Below are 7611 nucleotides of genomic sequence, written 5' to 3' on the forward strand. Positions count from 1 at the left end.
CATCCGTGGTCCCTAGGATCCAGTCCTGGATCCCGAACCATCGCCCCTCTAGGAGGTGAGAACTGTGCAGCCACCAATGGAGTGAGATTCTGGTCTTGGAAGACAGGATTATCCTCCGGTGCATGTGTAGGTGGGATCCGGACCACTTGTCCAACAGGTCCCACTGGAACACTCTGGCATGGAACCTGCCAAACTGAATGGCCTCGTAGGCCGCAACCATCTTTCCAAGCAACAGAATGCATTGATGGATTAACACTCTTGCTGGTTTTAGAATTTGTTTGACCAGACTCTGGATCTCCATAGCCTTTCCACTGGAAGAAAGCCTCTTCTGTGTCCAGTATGACTCCCAAAAACAACAACCGCGTCATTGGGACCAACTGCGATTTTGAATAGAACCTCACCCTGGGAGAACAATCTTCATGACCATGGTATCTCCTATGCAAAATAAGTATGATTTGGGATAGGGCTGGGGAGGGCCGCTGCTCAGGCACATCTCTGTCAAGTAAAGGAGATTCAACTGAGGCAGCACAAGGGAACTCACATCTGGGGACAACAACTGCAGGGAGAACACATATTTTCAGATGAACATGGGAGGGCAGAAGGCTGCCTAATACTGAAGCACCCCCAAACAACAAACCAAATGCAACAACTAGTGCAAGCATTCCTGGGGGAAGGCCTGCAGCAGATGGATTTGCATATGGTTGTGTCATCCAAGTAGTGGGTCAAAGTTGGCTTCAACCCTCGTCTGCATATGAAAAGAGAAAAGGGGCGTGCAGGGCATGGCGGCCTTTTGCGGCGCTTGGATGACCCCTAGTTCACATTAAACACCCCCACCCTCCTTCGGTGTGGGGCTCATGTTGGCAATGCCCCAGCCCCTGAAGCATTCAAGCTGATTTCTTGCAGCAGCTTGGCACTGTAACAGCTCCAGAGCTGCTCTGTAAGGCAAGTAAAAGGGTGTGGGCCCTGCAGCACTACCTGTAGTTCGCATTGTGCGTTGGAAGGCACAAAGTAAGCAGACAGGAGGAGAAGTCAGGATAGTGCACAAGGGTATAGAAGGGAGGGGCTCAAAAAAAAAGAAGTGGAAACAGACAGCAAACTAGGCTGGAGAGAGACCTGAGACAAAGAGATCTGAATTATATGAAAGCCGACCAGTGGAAACACAAATTATGCAGTCAAGTGTCCCACATTTGGGGAAATCGCAGTAGCAGCACACCCAGAGTGCAATGGGTGAGCCTTGCCCTGGGAGAAGCACCTTCCTGATCATAGTATCTCACCTGGCAGGTAAGTAGGAGTTGGGCTAGAGCTGGGGAGGGTCGCTGCTCGGGCACCCCCCTGTCAAGTGAAGGAGATCCAACTGAGGCAGCACAAGGGAACTCTCGAAAGAAGAACAAGGCTAGAGGAAGATCTGAGACAAAGAAATCTGACTTTTACCAGAGCTGACCGGAGGAAAGCACAAACACAGTCCCCCACTACCACAAATAATGCAGTCGAGTTTCCCACATTTGGGGAAATCACAGGGGTCAGCATACCCAGAATGCAATGAATGAACCTCACCCTGGGAGAAGAATCTTCATGACCATGGTATCTCCTATGCAAAATAAGTATGATTTGGGATAGGGCTGGGGAGGGCCGCTGCTCAGGCATATCTCTGTCAAGTAAAGGAGATTCAACTGAGGCAGCACAAGGGAACTCTCATCTGGGGACAACAACTGCTGGGAGAACACATATTTTCAGATGAACATGGGAGGGCAGAAGGCTGCCTAATACTAAAGCACCCCCAAACAACAAACCAAATGCAACAACTAGTACAAGCATTCCTGGGGGAAGGTTTGCAGAAGACGCATTTGCATACAGTGATGTCATCCAAGCAGTGGGACAAAGTTGGCTGGAACCCTCATCTGCATATGAAAAGAGAAAAGGGGTATGCAGGGCATGGCGGCCTTTTGCGGCGCTTGGATGACCCTTAGTTCGCATTAAATACCCCCACCCTCCTTTGGTGTGGGGCTCATGTTGGCAATGCCCCTGCCCCTGAAGCATTCAAGCTGATTTCTTGCAGCAGCTTGGCACTGTAACAGCTCCAGAGCTGCTCTGTAAGGCAAGTAAAAGGGTGTGGGCCCTGCAGCACTACCTGTAGTTCGCATTGTGTGTTGGAAGGCACAAAGTAAGCAGACGGGAGAAGTCAGGATAGTGCGCAAGGGCATAGAAGGGAGCGGCTCAAGAAAAGAGAAGTGGAAACAGACAGCAAACTAGGCTGGAGAGAAACCTGAGAAAAAGAGATCTGAATTATACGAGAGCCGACCAGGGGAAACACAAATTATGCAGTCAAGTGTCCCACATTTGGGGAAATCGCAGGAGCAGCACACCCAGAGTGCAATGGGTGAGCCTTGCCCTGGGAGAAGCACATTCATGATCATAGTATCTCACCTGGCAGGTAAGTAGGAGTTGGGCTAGAGCTGGGGAGGGTCGCTGCTCAAGCACCCCCCTGTCAAGTGAAGGAGATCCAACTGAGGCAGCACAAAGGAACTCTCGAAAGAAGAATAAGGCTAGAGGAAGAAATGAGACAAAGAAATCTGACTTTTACCAGAGCTGACCAGAGGAAAGCACAAACACAGTTCCCCACTACCACAAATAATGCAGTCAAGTTTCCCACATTTGGGGAAATCACAGGGGTCAGCATACCTAGAATGCAATGAATGAACCTCACCCTGGGAGAACAATCTTCATGACCATGGTATCTCCTATGCAAAATAAGTATGATTTGGGATAGGGCTGGGGAGGGCCGCTGCTCAGGCACATCTCTGTCAAGTAAAGGAGATTCAACTGAGGCAGCACAAGGGAACTCTCATCTGGGGACAACAACTGCAGGGAGAACACATATTTTCAGATGAACATGGGAGGGCAGAAGGCTGCCTAATACTGAAGCACCCCCAAACAACAAACCAAATGCAACAACTAGTGCAAGCATTCCTGGGGGAAGGCCTGCAGCAGATTGATTTGCATATGGTTATGTCATCCAAGCAGTGGGTCAAAGTTGGCTTCAACCCTCGTCTGCATATGAAAAGAGAAAAGGGGCGTGCAGGGCATGGCGGCCTTTTGCGGCGCTTGGATGACCCCTAGTTCGTATTAAACACCTCCACCCTCCTTCGGTGTGGGGCTCATGTTGGCTATGCCCCAGCCCCTTAAGCATTCAAGCTGATTTCTTGCAGCAGCTGGGCACTGTAACAGCTCCAGAGCTGCTTTGTAAGGCAAGTAAAAGGGTGTGGGCCCTGCAGGACTACCTGTAGTTTGCATTGTGCATTGGAAGGCACAAAGTAAGCAGACGGGAGAAGTCAGGATAGTGCGCAAGGGCATAGAAGGGAGCGGCTCAAGAAAAGAGAAGTGGAAACAGACAGCAAACTAGGCTGGTGAGAGACCTGAGACAAAGAGATCTGAATTATACGAGAGCCGACCAAGGGAAACAAAAATTATGCAGTCAAGTTTCCCACATTTGGGTAAATCGCAGGAGCAGCACACCCAGAGTGCAATGGGTGAGCCTTGCCCTGGGAGAAGCACCTTCATGATCATAGTATCTCACCTGGCAGGTAAGTAGGAGTTGGGCTAGAGCTGGGGAGGGTCGCTGCTCGGGCACCCCCCTGTCAAGTGAAGGAGATCCAACTGAGGCAGCGCAAGGGAACGCTCGAAAGAAGAACAAGGCTAGAGGAAGATCTGAGACAAAGAAATCTGACTTTTACCAGAGCTGACCAGAGGAAAGCACAAACACAGTCCCCCACTACCACAAATAATGCAGTCGAGTTTCCCACATTTGGGGAAATCACAGGGGTCAGCATACATAGAATGCAATGAATGAACCTCACCCTGGGAGAACAATCTTCATGACCATGGTATCTCCTATGCAAAATAAGTATGATTTGGGATAGGGCTGGGGAGGGCCGCTGCTCAGGCACATCTCTGTCAAGTAAAGGAGATTCAACTGAGGCAGCACAAGGGAACTCTCATCTGGGGACAACAACTGCAGGGAGAACACATATTTTCAGATGAACATGGGAGGGCAGAAGGCTGCCTAATACTGAAGCACCCCCAAACAACAAACCAAATGCAACAACTAGTACAAGCATTCCTGGGGGAAGGCCTGCAGCAGATGGATTTGCATATGGTGATGTCATCCAAGCAGTGGGTCAAAGTTGGCTTCAACCCTCGTCTGCATATGAAAAGAGAAAAGGGGTGTGCAGGGCATGGCGGCCTTTTGCGGCGCTTGGATGACCCCTAGTTCGCATTAAACACCTCCACCCTCCTTCGGTGTGGGGCTCATGAGTGCTATGCCCCAGCCCCTTAAGCATTCAAGCTGATTTCTTGCAGCAGCTGGGCACTGTAACAGCTCCAGAGCTCCTCTGTAAGGCAAGTAAAAGGGTGTGGGCCCTGCAGCACTACCTGTAGTTCGCATTGTGCGTTGGAATGCACAAAGTAAGCAGACGGGAAAAGTCAGGATAGTGCGCAAGGGCATAGAAGGGAGCGGCTCAAGAAAAGAGAAGTGGAAACAGACAGCAAACTAGGCTGGAGAGAGACCTGAGACAAAGAGATCTGAATTATACGAGAGCCGACCAGGGGAAACACAAATTATGCAGTCAAGTGTCCCACATTTGGGGAAATCGCAGGAGCAACACACCCAGAGTGCAATGGGTGAGCCTTGCCCTGGGAGAAGCACCTTCATGATCATAGTATCTCACCTGGCAGGTAAGTAGGAGTTGGGCTAGAGCTGGGGAGGGTCGCTGCTCGGGCACCCCCCTGTCAAGTGAAGGAGATCCAACTGAGGCAGCGCAAGGGAACTCTCGAAAGAAGAACAAGGCTAGAGGAAGATCTGAGACAAAGAAATCTGACTTTTACCAGAGCTGACCAGAGGAAAGCACAAACACAGTCCCCCACTACCACAAATAATGCAGTCGAGTTTCCCACATTTGGGGAAATCACAGGGGTCAGCATACATAGAATGCAATGAATGAACCTCACCCTGGGAGAACAATCTTCATGACCATGGTATCTCCTATGCAAAATAAGTATGATTTGGGATAGGGCTGGGGAGGGCCGCTGCTCAGGCACATCTCTGTCAAGTAAAGGAGATTCAACTGAGGCAGCACAAGGGAACTCTCATCTGGGGACAACAACTGCAGGGAGAACACATATTTTCAGATGAACATGGGAGGGCAGAAGGCTGCCTAATACTGAAGCACCCCCAAACAACAAACCAAATGCAACAACTAGTACAAGCATTCCTGGGGGAAGGCCTGCAGCAGATGGATTTGCATATGGTGATGTCATCCAAGCAGTGGGTCAAAGTTGGCTTCAACCCTCGTCTGCATATGAAAAGAGAAAAGGGGTGTGCAGGGCATGGCGGCCTTTTGCGGCGCTTGGATGACCCCTAGTTCGCATTAAACACCTCCACCCTCCTTCGGTGTGGGGCTCATGAGTGCTATGCCCCAGCCCCTTAAGCATTCAAGCTGATTTCTTGCAGCAGCTGGGCACTGTAACAGCTCCAGAGCTCCTCTGTAAGGCAAGTAAAAGGGTGTGGGCCCTGCAGCACTACCTGTAGTTCGCATTGTGCGTTGGAATGCACAAAGTAAGCAGACGGGAAAAGTCAGGATAGTGCGCAAGGGCATAGAAGGGAGCGGCTCAAGAAAAGAGAAGTGGAAACAGACAGCAAACTAGGCTGGAGAGAGACCTGAGACAAAGAGATCTGAATTATACGAGAGCCGACCAGGGGAAACACAAATTATGCAGTCAAGTGTCCCACATTTGGGGAAATCGCAGGAGCAACACACCCAGAGTGCAATGGGTAAGCCTTGCCCTGGGAGAAGCACCTTCATGATCATAGTATCTCACTTGGCAGGTAAGTAGGAGTTGGGCTAGAGCTGGGGAGGGTCGCTGCTCGGGCACCCCCCTGTCAAGTGAAGGAGATCCAACTGAGACAGCACAAGAGAACTCTCAAAAGAAGAACAAGGCTAGAGGAAGATCTGAGGCAAAGAAATCTGACTTTTACCAGAGCTGACCAGAGAAAAGCACAAACACAGTCCCCCACTACCACAAATAATGCAGTCGAGTTTCCCACATTTGGGGAAATCACAGGGGTCAGCATACCCAGAATGCAATGAATGAACCTCACCCTGGGAGAACAATCTTCATGACCATGGTATCTATTATGCAAAATAAGTATGATTTGGGATAGGGCTGGGGAGGGCCGCTGCTCAGGCATATCTCTGTCAAGTAAAGGAGATTCAACTGAGGCAGCACAAGGGAACTCTCATCTGGGGACAACAACTGCAGGGAGAACACATATTTTCAGATGAACATGGGAGGGCAGAAGGCTGCGTAATACTGAAGCACCCCCAAACAACAAACCAAATGCAACAACTAGTGCAAGCATTCCTGGGGGAGGGCCTGCAGCAGATGGATTTGCATATGGTGATGTCATCCAAGCAGTGGGTCAAAGTTGGCTTCAACCCTCGTCTGCATATGAAAAGAGAAAAGGGGCGTGCAGGGCATGGCGGCCTTTTGCGGCGCTTGGATGACCCCTAGTTCGCATTAAACACCTCCACCCTCCTTCGGTGTGGGGCTCATGTTGGCTATGCCCCAGCCCCTTAAGCATTCAAGCTGATTTCTTGCAGCAGCTGGGCACTGTAACAGCTCCAGAGCTGCTTTGTAAGGCAAGTAAAAGGGTGTGGGCCCTGCAGCACTACCTGTAGTTTGCATTGTGCATTGGAAGGCACAAAGTAAGCAGACGGGAGACGTCAGGATAGTGCGCAAGGGCATAGAAGGGAGCGGCTCAAGAAAAGAGAAGTGGAAACAGACAGCAAACTAGGCTGGAGAGAGACCTGAGACAAAGAGATCTGAATTATACGAGAGCCGACCAAGGGAAACAAAAATTATGCAGTCAAGTTTCCCACATTTGGGGAAATCGCAGGAGCAGCACACCCAGAGTGCAATGGGTGAGCTTTGCCCTGGGAGAAGCACCTTCATGATCATAGTATCTCACCTGGCAGGTAAGTAGGAGTTGGGCTAGAGCTGGGGAGGGTCACTGCTCGGGCACCCCCCTGTCAAGTGAAGGAGATCCAACTGAGGCAGCGCAAGGGAACTCTCGAAAGAAGAACAAGGCTAGAGGAAGATCTGAGACAAAGAAATCTGACTTTTACCAGAGCTGACCAGAGGAAAGCACAAACACAGTCCCCCACTACCACAAATAATGCAGTCGAGTTTCCCACATTTGGGGAAATCACAGGGGTCAGCATACCCAGAATGCAATGAATGAACCTCACCCTGGGAGAACAATCTTCATGACCATGGTATCTCCTATGCAAAATAAGTATGATTTGGGATAGGGCTGGGGAGGGCCGCTGCTCAGGCACATCTCTGTCAAGTAAAGGAGATTCAACTGAGGCAGCACAAGGGAACTCTCATCTGGGGACAACAACTGCAGGGAGAACACATATTTTCAGATGAACATGGGAGGGCAGAAGGCTGCCTAATACTGAAGCACCCCCAAACAACAAACCAAATGCAACAACTAGTGCAAGCATTCCTGGGGGAAGGCCTGCAGCAGATGGATTTGCATATGGTTCTGTC

At 50.3% G+C, this 7611-nt stretch overlaps 12 non-coding genes across 12 annotated transcripts; all 12 read right to left on the reverse strand.

The window, feature by feature from the left end:
• Positions 1-1126: 1126 nt before the first annotated feature.
• LOC134899442 (U1 spliceosomal RNA) lies at positions 1127-1289 on the reverse strand. Its single transcript, XR_010173121.1, has one exon. It is a non-coding gene; the product is annotated as a U1 spliceosomal RNA (small nuclear RNA).
• Positions 1290-1441: 152 nt separating this feature from the next.
• LOC134898824 (U1 spliceosomal RNA) lies at positions 1442-1605 on the reverse strand. Its single transcript, XR_010172514.1, has one exon. It is a non-coding gene; the product is annotated as a U1 spliceosomal RNA (small nuclear RNA).
• A 671-nt stretch (positions 1606-2276) lies between these two features.
• LOC134899359 (U1 spliceosomal RNA) lies at positions 2277-2439 on the reverse strand. Its single transcript, XR_010173038.1, has one exon. It is a non-coding gene; the product is annotated as a U1 spliceosomal RNA (small nuclear RNA).
• A 152-nt stretch (positions 2440-2591) lies between these two features.
• On the reverse strand, positions 2592-2755 carry LOC134898996 (U1 spliceosomal RNA). Its single transcript, XR_010172684.1, has one exon. It is a non-coding gene; the product is annotated as a U1 spliceosomal RNA (small nuclear RNA).
• Positions 2756-3426: 671 nt separating this feature from the next.
• LOC134899210 (U1 spliceosomal RNA) lies at positions 3427-3589 on the reverse strand. Its single transcript, XR_010172890.1, has one exon. It is a non-coding gene; the product is annotated as a U1 spliceosomal RNA (small nuclear RNA).
• A 152-nt stretch (positions 3590-3741) lies between these two features.
• Positions 3742-3905, reverse strand: LOC134898871 (U1 spliceosomal RNA). Its single transcript, XR_010172559.1, has one exon. It is a non-coding gene; the product is annotated as a U1 spliceosomal RNA (small nuclear RNA).
• Positions 3906-4576: 671 nt separating this feature from the next.
• LOC134899355 (U1 spliceosomal RNA) lies at positions 4577-4739 on the reverse strand. Its single transcript, XR_010173034.1, has one exon. It is a non-coding gene; the product is annotated as a U1 spliceosomal RNA (small nuclear RNA).
• Positions 4740-4891: 152 nt separating this feature from the next.
• On the reverse strand, positions 4892-5055 carry LOC134898872 (U1 spliceosomal RNA). The gene has a single exon (XR_010172560.1). It is a non-coding gene; the product is annotated as a U1 spliceosomal RNA (small nuclear RNA).
• Positions 5056-5726: 671 nt separating this feature from the next.
• On the reverse strand, positions 5727-5889 carry LOC134899493 (U1 spliceosomal RNA). The gene has a single exon (XR_010173165.1). It is a non-coding gene; the product is annotated as a U1 spliceosomal RNA (small nuclear RNA).
• A 152-nt stretch (positions 5890-6041) lies between these two features.
• On the reverse strand, positions 6042-6205 carry LOC134899060 (U1 spliceosomal RNA). The gene has a single exon (XR_010172746.1). It is a non-coding gene; the product is annotated as a U1 spliceosomal RNA (small nuclear RNA).
• Positions 6206-6876: 671 nt separating this feature from the next.
• LOC134899230 (U1 spliceosomal RNA) lies at positions 6877-7039 on the reverse strand. The gene has a single exon (XR_010172911.1). It is a non-coding gene; the product is annotated as a U1 spliceosomal RNA (small nuclear RNA).
• Positions 7040-7191: 152 nt separating this feature from the next.
• On the reverse strand, positions 7192-7355 carry LOC134898716 (U1 spliceosomal RNA). The gene has a single exon (XR_010172407.1). It is a non-coding gene; the product is annotated as a U1 spliceosomal RNA (small nuclear RNA).
• Positions 7356-7611: the final 256 nt, after the last annotated feature.

The sequence above is a fragment of the Pseudophryne corroboree genome, chromosome 3 (assembly GCF_028390025.1).
Source record: "Pseudophryne corroboree isolate aPseCor3 chromosome 3, aPseCor3.hap2, whole genome shotgun sequence".
Lineage (NCBI taxonomy): Eukaryota > Metazoa > Chordata > Amphibia > Anura > Myobatrachidae > Pseudophryne > Pseudophryne corroboree.